We start from the raw sequence: 14,320 nt of genomic DNA, 5'->3' as shown, positions 1-14,320 counted from the left end.
TCTTACCACTTCCTAGTACTGACACTGATCCTCCCACTGTAGCAGTCACAACACTAAACCTGCTAAGACAAGAATACAGTAGCTGTTGCAGCAGATGAAAGGAGCCTGCATTTTAGGAGGATGGACTTGTCAATATGGTACAGCTGATGGTAAATGTTGAGCTGCTCAAATCCTAAAGGGAAACTTGAAACAACTACCACAACCGTTTTGCAATTTATATATTTATTTCCAGATGCGTGCCTTGAATTCAGTAGTAATGAGTCCTCCGAGTATTAGAGGATTTTTACAAAACTAAATTAAACATTTATTAATGAAATAAATGATTTTAAGCACACACACAGGTTTACAAATTACTACTATATAACTCCTAGCTCCCCTGATTAATCTAACTTCCAGTTACACCTCTGTTAAGGCACCAGTAAGACACACAGATTTTAAAAGACCCAGGCAAATTAACATGATACCCTGAACAGTTGAATTCAAAGTGAGTTTTCTTAACTCCAGTTCTTTGTAGACAGCAGCTTGAGGCTTAGATGCTGGAGGTTTTTCACACTTGTGTTAGATCTTAAAATGCCTGCCCTTACACATAGCCTTCTCTCCTTTATACATGTTTTCCCTTCTGAATGCAAAATTCCCATTGTTTCACTATGTCTTTGGACTTTACCTGTCTAATAATAAAAATCTATCATAGTACTAATCTTACCAGTAATCTTTGAGAAAAATAAACACACTGTTTCTTAACTTCTGGTTAGGTGTAGCATTTCAGGCCATCTTTTAAATTCAAGCTACTCTGGTTTATTTAAAAATACAAATGCCCCCTTTCCACCTCACATTCAAAAACTTCACCCATGTTTACCTATTTAGCATTTCAAACCTACTCTCTTTTACATCAAAGCCTTCAGACCAGCTCTTTAATTCAATTAAGTTGCCCCCCCTCTCCCCCCCCCCACACACACAGCCATAGACACAGACCCCACTATTACTCTACAATAAATTCCAGTAACATTATGAAAATTATTATATCTTCCTGACATCCCACTCCTTATTAAAAAACAAACCGTCATAATTTAAAAAGATGGCTGCATTTTCTGAGCCCATCTAACATTACCTCCCATACTTATTACACTATTACATTACCAGATGCATGCATAACATAATATATATATACAACCCTTGGTATCACTAGAAATCATTCCAATCCAGTGTCTCGGTTTTAAATGTCCAATGTTTTCTTTAAGCTTCAACTCTTGACAATGCACCTGCATTTGGATTTTCTCGTCCAGCCATGTGTATAATTTGTAGATTAAATGGTTGCAGTAATAAACTCCATCTGAATAGCCTTGCACTTTTGTCTTAATTTGTCCAGAAACTTTAAAGGATTGTGGTCTGTATAAAGAATTGTTTCTCATGAATAGTTTGCCACGTAACTTTCGAAATGCTGCAATGCTAACACCAGACTCAACGTTTCCTTTTTGATTGTTGAATATCTTCTCTGTTGTACATACAACTTCCGTGAAAAATACCTATCGGTTTCTCAATTTCAGTATCATCATCTTGTAACAATACGGCCTCAATGCCTATATCGCCTCCGTCAATGGCCAACTTAAATTGCTTGGCATAATTGGGTACTGCCAAAACTGGTGTCATAGTTAATACAGTTTTCAAACTGTCAAATGCCTTCTGACACTCCTGTGACCATTGAAACTTTATTAGTAGTTCAGTCAATGGAGCAACCACACTGCTAAAATTTGGTACAAATTTCTGATAAAACCCACTCATGTCCAAAAATCTCAAAACTTCTCGTGTTTTTGTAGGCATAGGGAAATCCACAATAGCTTTGACTTTCACATCTCTCGGAGCCACCTTACCATGCCCAATGGTATGGCCTCGATATGTAACTTGCGCTTTTGAAAATTCACTTTTAGCCTAATTCATCACCAAATTAGTTTCTTGTAATCGACAAAACAATTCTTCCAGATGTTGTAAATGCTCCTCCCATGTCTGACTGAAAACTATCAAGTCGTCAATATAAACAGCACAATTGCTCAAACCTGCAATTACTTTGTTTGTCAGTCTTTGAAATGTTGCAGATGCATTTTTCATACCAAATGGCATGACTTTAAACTGATATAGTTTATATGGTGTCACAAAAGCCGATATCTGCTTTGCGCTCTCCAACAATGTTACTTGCCAATATCCTCTCAGCAAGTCAATCTTTGTGATAAATTTTGATTGCATTGTGAAAGTAGAACAATCTTCCAACCATGGTATAAGGTATGAATCTGCTTTTGTCACTGCATTCACCTTTTCATAGTCCACACTCAGTCTTTGTGTTCCATTTGGTTTCGGTACCAGCACAATAGGTGAACTCCAGTTACTGCAACTAGACTCAATGATATCATTTTGAAGCATGAATTCAATTTCTCTCCGTACTTGTGATAACTTCGACAAATTTAATCTATAAAGATGTTGCCTTAACGAAGATGAAACTCCTACACAAACATCATGTATAGCTAAATTTGTCCTCCCCAGCTTAAAACCACAGATAGTTTTGTGCGATTGCAATAGCTTCTCGAGATCACTTTGATACTTGTCTGGAAGGTAATTTAATATTGCATTTAAATTTTCAAGTACCCCCATCATTTTCCACTTTGATTAAAGGAAAATCAATTTCAGAATCCTGCATTTCTACCTCTTTCTCTTTATCTACCACCACTAATACCTCCTTTTGGCCCTCTTCAGTGTCAAAGTGCTTTTTAAGCATATTTACATGACACACCCTCTGCTTCTATCTGAAGTATTTATTAAATAATTTACTTCACTCAGTTTCTTTTCAATCCTGTGAGGCCCACTAAACCTTGCCTTTAATGAGTCACCCAGTACTGGTAACAGAACTAGCACTTTCTCCCCAGCAACAAAACTACGAGCTGTAGCTTTCTTGTCTGCCTTCACTTTCATCACTTGCTGTGATATCTTTAAATGTTCCCTAGCCAACTCACGTGCTTTGTCCAATCTCTCTCGGAAGTTTGATACATAACAGGAGAGTAGTTTCTGAATTTTCACCCACCAATTTCTTATGAATCAATTTCAGTGGCCCTCCTACCTCATGATCATAAACTAGTTCACAAGGACTAAAACCAGTCGATGCATTAGGAGAGTTCCTAATAGCAAATAACAAGAATAGAATTCCCCCATCCTAATCCTGTGGATAATCCTGACTATATGCTCTCATAGTTTTCAGAGCTTGATGCCATCTTTCCAACACCGCATGTGACTCGGGATAATAAGCTGTTAACTTAAATTGTTTTATTCCCCAAACTGTTCATTACTCCCTTGAACAGCTATGACATTAAATTTGAACCCTGATCTGATTATATTTCCTTTGGTAAGCCATATCTTGTAAAACATTTAGCCAATTCTTCCACAATTTTCTTTTTGTAATATTTATCAAAGGCATTGCTTCAGGAAACCTTGTAGACACATCCATTATTGTCAGTAAGTACTGATTTCCACTTTTAGTCTTAGGGAGGTGTCCTACACAAACAATCATGACCCTAGTAAAAGGTTCTTCAAATGCTTGAATTAGAATTAAAGGTGCTGGCTTAATCACTGCTTGTGGTTTCCCTATCTCTTGGCATGTGTGACATGTTCTACAGAATTTGACTACATCTCTATGCAATCCAGGTCAATAAAACTATTTTTCTATTTTTGCCTATGCTTTTCTAATTCCTAAATGTCCCCTTATTGGAATTTCATGAGCTATCCTCAGAATCTCATTTTTATATCCAAATGGTATTACAGTCTGATGCCAGCTTTCATTTCTTGAAACCCGATAAGGCCTCCATTTTCTCATTAAAACATTACCCTTAAGGTAATAGCGTTCTGGAATACATTTTGTCCCTGTTTCTGAACAAGCTATTTGATGTCACTGATTATTTGCATATCCTTTTTCTGTAACTCTACCAACTGCCTTGAGTTAAACACCTCAACTGCATTGTTCTCTGTTCTTTCCTCCTGAACAATGTTATCAAATGCAGTTACAGCTAATTGGACTTCCACACCTTCTCCCTGCCTTTGAACTTTTTGTTCTTATTTTAACCTATGGGCCTGTGATCTTGTTATCGTATAATCTGGAAACAATCTAGAATGCTCTCTCTGCAACACCTCTGTTGAAAACACTTCTACAGGCTGATCAACTACTGTAGGCATCACCCACATCTGTGACCCAGCTATATCATTACCCAAAATAAATTGAGCCCCTGCAATGGGCAATTTTTCCATTTCTCCAACAATCACTTTGCCTGTTTTCCACTTACTCCTTAAATTTACCTTGCACATGGAATAGATTTAGCACCTCCATGAACAGCACTTATTATCACATGTTCCTGCAATACTCCCCCTGAATAACAAATATCTCTATCCAGCCACATTAAGGATTGACTAGCCCCTGTGTCTCTTAAAATGTTAACACCTTTACCTACTCCACCTTGTACACATGGAAAGACTTTCCCTTCACATACAAAATCTTTAAATATTTCTGCAACCCGCCCCTCAGAAATCCCTTGGGTAAATTGTGAACACATTCCCGCTTCTTTATCTATCACTGATTCTTCCTGTTTTACTTGTACACAAACCACTGTTTTTTCCTGTGCCTGAACCTCAGGACTCACAATAGTTATATTTCCAGAATTTTTCTGTACCCCAATAATCCCAACAGATTTTCCTTGCAATTTTAAACACACAGACTTTGTGTGTCCAACTTTTACAATGAAAACACCTCAATTTACAAATGTCACTTCTACCCTCAGCACCTTCCATTTTTATTCTGAGAAAAAAATGTCCTGTGAATTTCCACCTACTCTTTCTTGACTACCCACCTTCCTTTCACCTTCCCACTTTCTATCCTTTTCTGATTTAAAAGAGTAATGAAAAAAAGGTTTAGCTCTATGAATTAATTCATAATCATCAGCCATTTGTGCTGCTTGTCTTACCGTTTTAACCCTCTGTTCCTCCACATGAGTTCTCATTACCGAAGGAATTGAATCCTTAAATTCTTCCAAAAGAATTACCTCTCTGAGAGCTGCATATGTCATCTCTAACTTTAATGCCCATATCCACTGGCCAAAATTACTTTGTTTTACTCTCTCAAACTCAATGTAAGTTTGCCCAGGCTGTTTTCTCATATTCCTAAATTTCTGCCTGTATGCCTCAGGAACCAACTCATATGCACTCAAAATAGCATTTTTTTTACCACATCATAGTTCACCAACATTTCTTCTGACATAACAACATAAGAAATAGGAGCAGGAGTAGGCCATTCAGCCCCTAAAGCCTGCCCCACAATTCAATAAGATGATGGCTGCTCTGCCCCAGGCCTCAACTCCTCTTTTGTGCCAGCTCCTCATAGCCCTCAACTCCCCAATAGTTCAAAAATCTATCTACCTCCTCTTTAAATACTTTCAGTAATCTAGTTGCCACAACTGTCTGGGATTGAGAATTCCAGACATTCACTACTCTCTGAGAGAAGAAATTGATTTGCAACTCAGTTTTAAATGAGTGTCCCCTTATTCTGTAACTATGTCCCCTAGTTCAAGATTGCACCACTAGTGGAAACATCTTCTCAACATCTAACCTATCAAGCCCCCTCAGAATCTTGTATGTTTCAATAAGGTCACCCCTCATTCTTCTAAAATCTAATGAATAAAGGCCTAAACTGTTTAGCCATTCATGATAAGTCAACCTCTTCATCCCAGGAATCAGCCTAGTGAATCTCTTTTAAACTGCCTCCAATGGCAGTATATCCTTTCTTAAATATGGGGTCCAAAACTGTATACAGTACTCCAGGTGCGGCTTCACCAACACCCTGTACAGTTGTAACACGACTTCCCTATTTTTAAACTCCAACCCCCTAGCAACACAAGCCAAAATTCCACTTGCCTCCTTTAATTACTTGTACCTGCATGCTAACTTCTTGTGTTTCATGCACAAGAACACCCAGATCCCTCTGTGCTGCACTTTTTTGGAGTCTCTCTCCATTTAACTAATAGTCTGCCTTTTGATTTTTCCTACCTAAGTGCATGATCTCACACTTTCCTATATTAAACTCCATCTGCCAAGTTTTTGCCCACTCACTCAACATGTCCAAAACACCTTGCAGGTTCCTTATGTCCTCATCACAACGTGTCCTCCCACGTACTTTTGTATTGTCAGCAAATTTGGATACATTACACTTTGCCCCCTCCTCTAAGTCATTAATATAGATAGTAAATAATTGAGGCCCGAGGACTGATCCTTATAGCACTCTGCTAGATAGTATTTCCAACCTAAAAAGACCCATTAATCCCGACTCTGTCTTCTGTGTGTTAACCAATCGTCAATCCATGCTCATTCATTACCCCAAGTACAGTGAGCCCCTAATTTGTGCACAACCTTTTATGTAGCACCTTATTGAATGCCTTCTGGAAATCCAAATACACTACATCTACTGATTACCCTTTATCAACTCTGCTTGTTATGTCCTCAAAGGTCTCTAGCAAATTTGTCAAACATGATTTCCCTTTCACAAAACCACGTTGACTCCGTTTGATGGCATTAAGCTTTTCTAAATGTCCTCCTATTTCTTCCTTAATAATAGACTAGCATTTTCTCAACAACAGATGTTAGGCTGACCAGCCTATAGTTTTCTGCTTTTTGTCTCCCTCCCTTCTTGAACAAGGGCGTCACATCAACGGTTTTCCAATCCGCTGGGACCCTCCAGTGAGTTATGGAATATTTCAACCAATACCCCCACTATCTCTGCAGCCACTTCCTTTAAAACCCTTGGATGCAGGCCGTCAGGTCCCTGCGACTTGTCTGCCTTTAGTCCCATTGGTTTGTCAAATACTTTGTCCCTCGTGATAGAAACTGTTACAAGATCTTTCCTCCCATTACCTCCTTGCTTATCTGATATCTTTGGAATGTTTATAGTGTCCTCCACCGTGAAGACCGAAGCAAAATATTGGTTTAAATTATCTGCCATTTCCCTGTTCCCTATTATCAATTCTCCAGTCGCATCCTCCAAGGGTCCCATGCTCACTTTAGCCACTCTTTTTCTTTTTATATACCTGTAGAAGCTCTTGCTGTTTATTTTTATATTTCTTGCCAATTTCGTAATCAATTTTCTCCCTCTATTAGTTTTTTCGTCATTTGCTGTTAGTTCCTAAAAAATTCCCAATCCTCTGGCCTACAACTATTTTTCCCTGCATTGTATGCCTTATTTTGATTGGATGATCTCCTTGACCACCTTTGTTAACCACTGGTGGTTCATCCTTTTCATCGAATCCTTCTTTTTGACTAGGATAAATTTTTGCTGAGCGTTCTAAAATATCTGCTTAAATGTCTGCCACTGCACATCCACTGACCTTCCCCTTAGTCTATTTTCCCAGCCTGCTTTAGACAACTCTTTCTTCATACCTCTGTAATTGCCTTTATTTAAGTTGAGGACACTGGTTTGAGATCCGAGTTGTTCGCCCTCAATCTGAATTTGAAATTCTGCCATCTTGTTATCGTTACTACCTACAGGATCCTTAACCATAAGATCTCTTATTAATCCTACCTCATTACACATTACTAGATCTAAAGTAGCCTGTTCCCAGGTAGGTTCTGCAACATATTTCTCGAAGAAATAATCCCTGATGTACCCTACAAATTAGTCTTCCATGTTACCTTTACCAATCTGATTTGTCCAGTCAGTATGCAGATTAAAGTCACCCATGACAATTGTTGCACCCTTCTTACACGCCTCCATTATTTCCCCATTCATACTTTGTCCTACAGTGAGGCAACTCTTCGGGGGCCTATAGACGACTCCCATCCATGACTTCTTCCACTTGCTATTCCTTATTTCCACCCAAACTGATTCCACACCACGATCTATTGCACTTATATCACTACTCACCACCGCACTGATACCTTCCCTTATTTACAAAGCTACCCCACCTCCTTTTCCTTTTTGCCTATTTTTCCAGAACGTCGAATACCCTTGAATATTGAGTTCCCAGTCTTGGTCACCCTGCAACCAAGGCACTGTAATAGCTCTCAAGCCACATCCATTATTTCTATTTGTGCCGTCAACTTATCTATCTTGTTACAAATGCTGCGTACATTCAGATAAAGAGCCTTAAGCTTTGACTTTTTACCGTTATTACTCATTCTGGTTTTAATTCCTGCTGCACTCTGCATATATTTTCTGCCCTTTCCTGTCACACTTTGATTATCGTCGCCTCTTCACTACCCTGCATCTCTGCTCTCGTTTATTTTTGATTTTCTAAAATTCCCTTAAATTGAACCCTCTCCCCCCACTAATTAGTATAAAGCCCCATCTACAACCCTAGTTATATGATTTGCCAGGACACTGGTCCCAGCATGGTTCAAATGAAGCCCGTCCCAATGGAACAGCTCTCTCCTTCCCCAGTACTGGTGCCAGTGTCCCATGAATCAGAACCCATTTCTCCCACACCAATCTTTGAGTCATGCATTTACCTTTCCAATCTTATTTACCCTATCCCAATTTGCATGTGCCACAGGTAGTAATCCAGAGATTATTACCTTTGTGGTTTTGCTTTTTAATTTAGGCCCGAGCTGCTCGTAGTCCCTCAGCAGAACCTCTTTCCTAGTCCTACCTATGTTGTTGGTACCTACGTGGACCACGACAACTGGATCCTTCCCCTCCCACTCCAAGTTCATCTCCAGCCCAGAAGAAATGTCCTTAACCTTGGCACCAAGTAGACAACACAGCTTCCTTGCCTCTCTGTCTTTGCTGCAGAGAATGGTATCTATTCTCCTAACTACGCTATCCCCTATTACTACTATATTTGCCTTTTCTCCCCCCACATGAATGGCGCTCTGTACAACGGTGCTGTGGTCAGTTCGCACATCCTCCCTGCAGTCTGTGCCCTCGTCCACATCGGGAGCAAGAACTTTGTACCTATTGGACAAGGCCACTGGTTGAGGCTCCTCCAAAGCTAAATTCTGGATCCCCATACCTGCCTCATTTGCAGTCACACCCTTCTGTCCCTGACCATGGACCAAATTTGATGTAATTAATCTAAGGGGTGTGACTGCCTGCTGAAACAGTGTCCAGGTAACTCTCCCCCTCCTTGATGTCTTGCATTGTCCTCAGCTTGGACTCCAGCTCATCAGTTCTGAGCTGAAGTTCTTTGAGCAGCCAACACTTGCTGCAGATGTGGTCACCGTGGATCGCACTGGCGTCTACCAGCTCCCAAACACAACAGCTGCAACACATGCCTGCCTAGCCATCTCTATTCTATTTAATTAATTAATTTGGATGTTAAATATTTTAAAAGTGAATATCTTAACTGTTCTCTACAGCTGCAATAACGTCTCCTGATTTAAACTACTTTACACTTGCATTGGAGACAGCACGACAAAGGTTCACTAGTTTGGTCCCTGGGTGAGAGGGTTGTCCTATGATGAGAGGCTGAGTAAAGGGTTCTAGGGGGTTGAGTTGAGGCCTCTATCACAACAGTCATGATTTTATTGAATGGCAGAGCAGGCCTGTTGAGCTAAATGGCCTACTTCTGCTCCTGTTTCTTATGATCTTATATTATCTGGAGTTTAGAAGAATGTGAGGTGATCTCATTAAAACATTCAGGATTATGAAGGAGCTAGGTACTGAGACGTTGTTACCTCTGGCTGGGGAATCGAGAACAAAGGGGCACAGTTTCAGGATAAGGAGCCGATCATTTAGGAGTTCTCTACTCCAGGTGTTTGTGGATGTGCCATCATTGAATATTTTTAAGGCTGAAATGGACAGATTTTTTTTGTCTCTTGGGGATCAAGGGATATGGGAAGTGGGCAGGAAAGTAGAATTGAAGCCCATGGTCATCTTGCCTGGTGGAGCAGGCTCAATAGGCCATATAGTCGGCCTCCATTGCTATTTCTTGTGCTCGTATATTCAAGTATGTGGGTGCCATGCAAAAAGAGGAGTGGCAAACATTAAGAGACAGGGAATGGGAGTGAAAGGGAAAGCAGTCACAGGAAGATCAATTTTCACTTTTGCTACCCATATGTAACACCAGCTGACATAGTCAACTAAGCTGGTTATGTGCATATATAAATTGTATGTATATAGTGCCGTGCAGAACCTCTGGCTGTGCCGTGCTTTAGGACATCCTATGAAGTATTTTTGAGGTCCAGGAATCGTGGCAGCCAATTTGCAAGCTTCCACAAATAATAACGTGATAATTGCCAGTTGATCTGATTTAGTGATGCTGGTATAATATTAGCCAGGACAACAGGGAGAACTGCTCTGTTCTTCAAATAGTACCATGATATCTTTTACCACTGTAACTCCTGACATCAACTGGAAAGGTGTTGGGAGCAGTTGGCCTGCATTGCGGCCACTGGCGCATGCGCAAATTCTCAAGGAGTTGCCAATGCATTCCACAAAGTCAAAGTTTATTTCTCAAACTACTGGTTATGTTGGGACTACAAAACTTTTTTTTTAAATCGTAACAATGAGATGCTGTCATTTTATTCAGATGTACGCACTTAGATGCAAGATTGAACTAGAAGACTGCCAATTATAATACATTGGGATTAGCTACTGGAGTAATTACAAGACAAGCTAAGTGAAAATGCAGTTATATAGTAAAAAGGTTAGTTTAATACTGCAACTTTAACCACTAAACAATATTTTTCTTTTGATTTATTGGAATGAGTTGAGCAAGTTAGAAAGGCTTTGTGCAGGGAGCTCCTGCGCAGCCAGGCTAGCTCAGTTGGTAGATAACGGCACTCATCCCAGCATCATGATTTTGAGGCCCACAAATAATTTTTTTTCTTAAATGTTTTATTCAAAATACTTTTTTGATTTTTACCAATCGTAAAACTCCACTGTTAAGTTTATATAGGGAAGAATTTTCTGCCTGTCGAGCAGGTGCCGTCAGGCACAAACCCGATTGGCACCCCCGATTGGGTCTGCGCTGCCATTTTACGTGGGTGGGTCAATTATGGCCCGCCCAGCGTGATGCATGCCCGTAAGCGCTGAGCGCTCCCTGTGCGGCCGGGTGGGGGGGTGGCGGCATTTGCCCCAGTCGGGGAGCATGCTCTTTTGAAGTTCTGAAAATTCAAAAGAAAATTAAAGATTTGTCCCCGCATGTGAAAGTGTCACATGAACTGGGACATGTCTATGAATGTTATTAAAAATTTTAATAAAACTTTGAATACCTTCATGAAACCTCATCCCACCCGTGGATGAGGTTTCATGAAAAATGCAGAGGCTGCCTGGGATCTTCGCCTGTCCACCAACCTTAAGCTTGGACAAGCAGCTCCGTTAAGTGTTTTAATTGATATTTAAATGGCCTTAATAGACCTTTGACAGTTTGGCGGGCACGCAGCCGATATGGGTGTGCGCCCACTGAACTGAAAAGCTGAATGATGTGCGGTGATGCTGGGACGCATGCCCGACGTCACTGCGCGTCGTTTTACGCATCGGTGAGCGGGCTCCTCCCTCGCTCGTCGACCTGAAAATTCAGACCATAATTTTGGTTTCCAAGACTGGATCTCACCCAAACTAATTGGTTGCTGTGGGGGAGGGGGGAATCTATTTTTGCCATTATAAGAACTTGATTGTTAAAATGTTTGCTTTCTGAGTAGTTGCAATCTTTTCAATTAACTGATTTTTTTCTTGTAAGGGAGATAGTTATAAGACACCAGCTTGCAAAAAGAATGAATAATTCAGCAACGGAAAGCAGAGCTGCACTTAATAGCATCTCTCACTTTAAATAGCCTGGCACTGAATCTGCGCATGGGCAGGAAGTTGTCTCCCTAGTGTTGCAGCACAAATAAACACAACCAATCATCTTTTACATCCATCTGAGAGAGCAGTTAGGGCCTCAGTTTAACATCCCATCCAAAAGATGGCACTTCCAGCATTTTAGCACTCCCTCTGTGCTGCACTGCACTGCCAGTGGATTTTGTTCTTGCCCTGGAGCAGGATTTGAGCCCATGACCCTTTGACTCCGAATTGAGAAAGCTACCATTTGAACACAGCTGATACCTATATATTGTATGACACAATTTTTTTCACAGAAGGAGACTACAGGTTTAGCCCATTGTGCAAGCTTTCATAAAGAACTGCCAACTTCGCCCCATTAACTTGCCTTTTCCCTTTATAGCTTTTAAAATTTAAAAAAAAATTTGCCCATTTCTCTTTTAAACCCTACAAATGTAATATGTGTGTGTATATATTGTGCAATATATATTAAAAATGTCATTCGCAACTCTGATTATATTTTATTATTTATTTGTATGATTATATGGAAATATCCAAACATGATTGCTAGATAGGCCTGAACATGACCTGGTATTGGAAAACATCTGCAGGGCTTAAGCACACAAGCTTCATTAAAATTAAGGATTTTAAAAAAGTCAATTTGATGCACAAAATGTGACCTTCTGGAATTCTGACTGAACCAGCCTAGCAACCCGTTGTATTTTGAAACCTCCAATGCAGGGTTGCTGCAATGATGCTTTGGGAAGGCAATTGAGCTCATTGACAAAGTAATTTTGTCTCATTTACAAGCTATTGCTTGTGATTTAGTGCAGGATTCAGAATTAAACAAGTGCACATGAAGATCAAGGGCTTTTAGATTCTGACCGCTTAAAGCTGGCAGCATCGAAGCGAGTCCTCAGGCTTGCCTATGGAAGTCAGCCATAGTTTAGTTGCCTTCTTTCATCTTTGACATTAGTTGGGAGAAAGAAGGCCATTGCTGGACTGCAGCAGCAGGCTTCTAACAGTGGGGGATAGTCTGCTGTTGGGTTCACTGGAGGATTGGGAACAGATTGTGATGGTGGCCTCTTAACAAGGCACGCAGATGGTCATTGCTACTGGTCAAAGCTACAAGATAGGGTTGTGGGTTGACTCCAAGGCCAGAGCACGAGAGACCAATGGCCTTAGGACTCAAAGCCAGTTTTCCTGGACCCTGGTGTGGAGGAGGAGCCGCAGGGAGAACCAGCCTTTGGAAGCATCACTGCTGCAGCAGCAGGAGGGCCAGTCTCCATCTGGTCACAGTGGAGAAAGGTGCATTCAGACCAGCAGTAGGTGACCATGTCCAGATTTTCCCAGGTGCAAAGTATCATCAATTGCACCCATGTGGCTATCAAGGTTCCCTGGGTCCAGCCAGCAGCCTTCATGAACAGGCAGGAATTCCATCCCATCAATGTTCAACTGGACTGCCACCAGCAAAAGCACATCCTGCAGGTGTGTGCCCGGTTCCATGTGAGTGGGAGCAGTCACGCCACCTACATATTTCAACAATCCCAGGTTCCCCAGCTTTTCCAACCACCCCACCCCCTGCATGCCTGCAGCGATGGATTTTTGGGGTCAAGGGTTACCCACGAAAGACATGGCTCCTGACGCTGGTGAGGAACCCTCACTGCAGCTGAGGAAAGGTACAATATCTGCTACTGGTCAACCCAAGCAACCATCAAACAGGCCATTGGTCTAAAGCCGAGATTCTAATGACTAGACGGATCAGCTAGAAAGGGAGGTGAGAGAAGTGAGCTTACAGCATTGTTACTCCATTGTTTCAACTTCACCAACACAAACTGTTGACATTTATAGTAGTAGAAGATGAATTGTTAGAAAATAGCATTAAGGAAATCCTGTGTGACTTCCATTTATCCTGATTTCTTTTTTATTGCCAATTTTATAGTGTTAAACAGGGGACAACATTATCCAAGCTGTTGATTAATTCAGCATCTGTTTGCTGCCATAAATAAAGTATACAATTTCCCACGAGTATTTTACAAGTGTCCCAAAGAGGATCCTAGGTCAGCAATGTGGACTGACATCTCTCGTGTTGTAACTGGAGCAGTGTAGTTTGGAGGTTTATCTGCATTATTAAGGGGTCCTTCCAGATAGATTGGAAGATTTGTATTCTATGCAACTCCAGCTTTTTGCCTTTGCTCAATGAGGAAGATTGTAACAGACTTCAGGCGGACATAGACAGATTGATGAAATGGGCAGACACATGGCAGATGAAGTGAGAAGTGTGGAGGAAGAGTGAGGGGAGGCAATGAAAGATAACAAGAACATTTCTGAAGTGTCAGTAGCCAGAGGGCACATTTAAAATGGTTCTTTTGCCAATTACATGTAACAATGAGAAAAAAGTTTTGCAATGTGCAATTATTATCTGGAATGTACTGCATGAAAGGGTGCTGGAAGCAGATTTAAAAGCAACCTTTGAAAAAACTTCACACAACTAGAAAATACTTAAAGGGGACAAAGAAAGTGTGGAAAGAGAAATTGTGTGGGAAT

At 40.8% G+C, this 14,320-nt stretch overlaps 1 protein-coding gene across 4 annotated transcripts in view; it reads left to right on the top strand.

Annotated features, from left to right (window-relative positions):
- LOC144689683 (acylphosphatase-2-like) overlaps window positions 1-14,320 on the top strand; it is a 140,047-nt gene that overhangs the window by 6,757 nt on the left and 118,970 nt on the right. The gene's annotated exons all lie outside the window — the stretch shown is intronic.

Source organism: Cetorhinus maximus, chromosome 14 (assembly GCF_964194155.1).
Source record: "Cetorhinus maximus chromosome 14, sCetMax3.hap1.1, whole genome shotgun sequence".
Taxonomy (NCBI): Eukaryota; Metazoa; Chordata; class Chondrichthyes; order Lamniformes; family Cetorhinidae; genus Cetorhinus; species Cetorhinus maximus.
The sequence above is the reverse complement of the archived record's forward strand: the minus strand, read 5'-3'. Positions and strand labels throughout refer to the sequence as shown.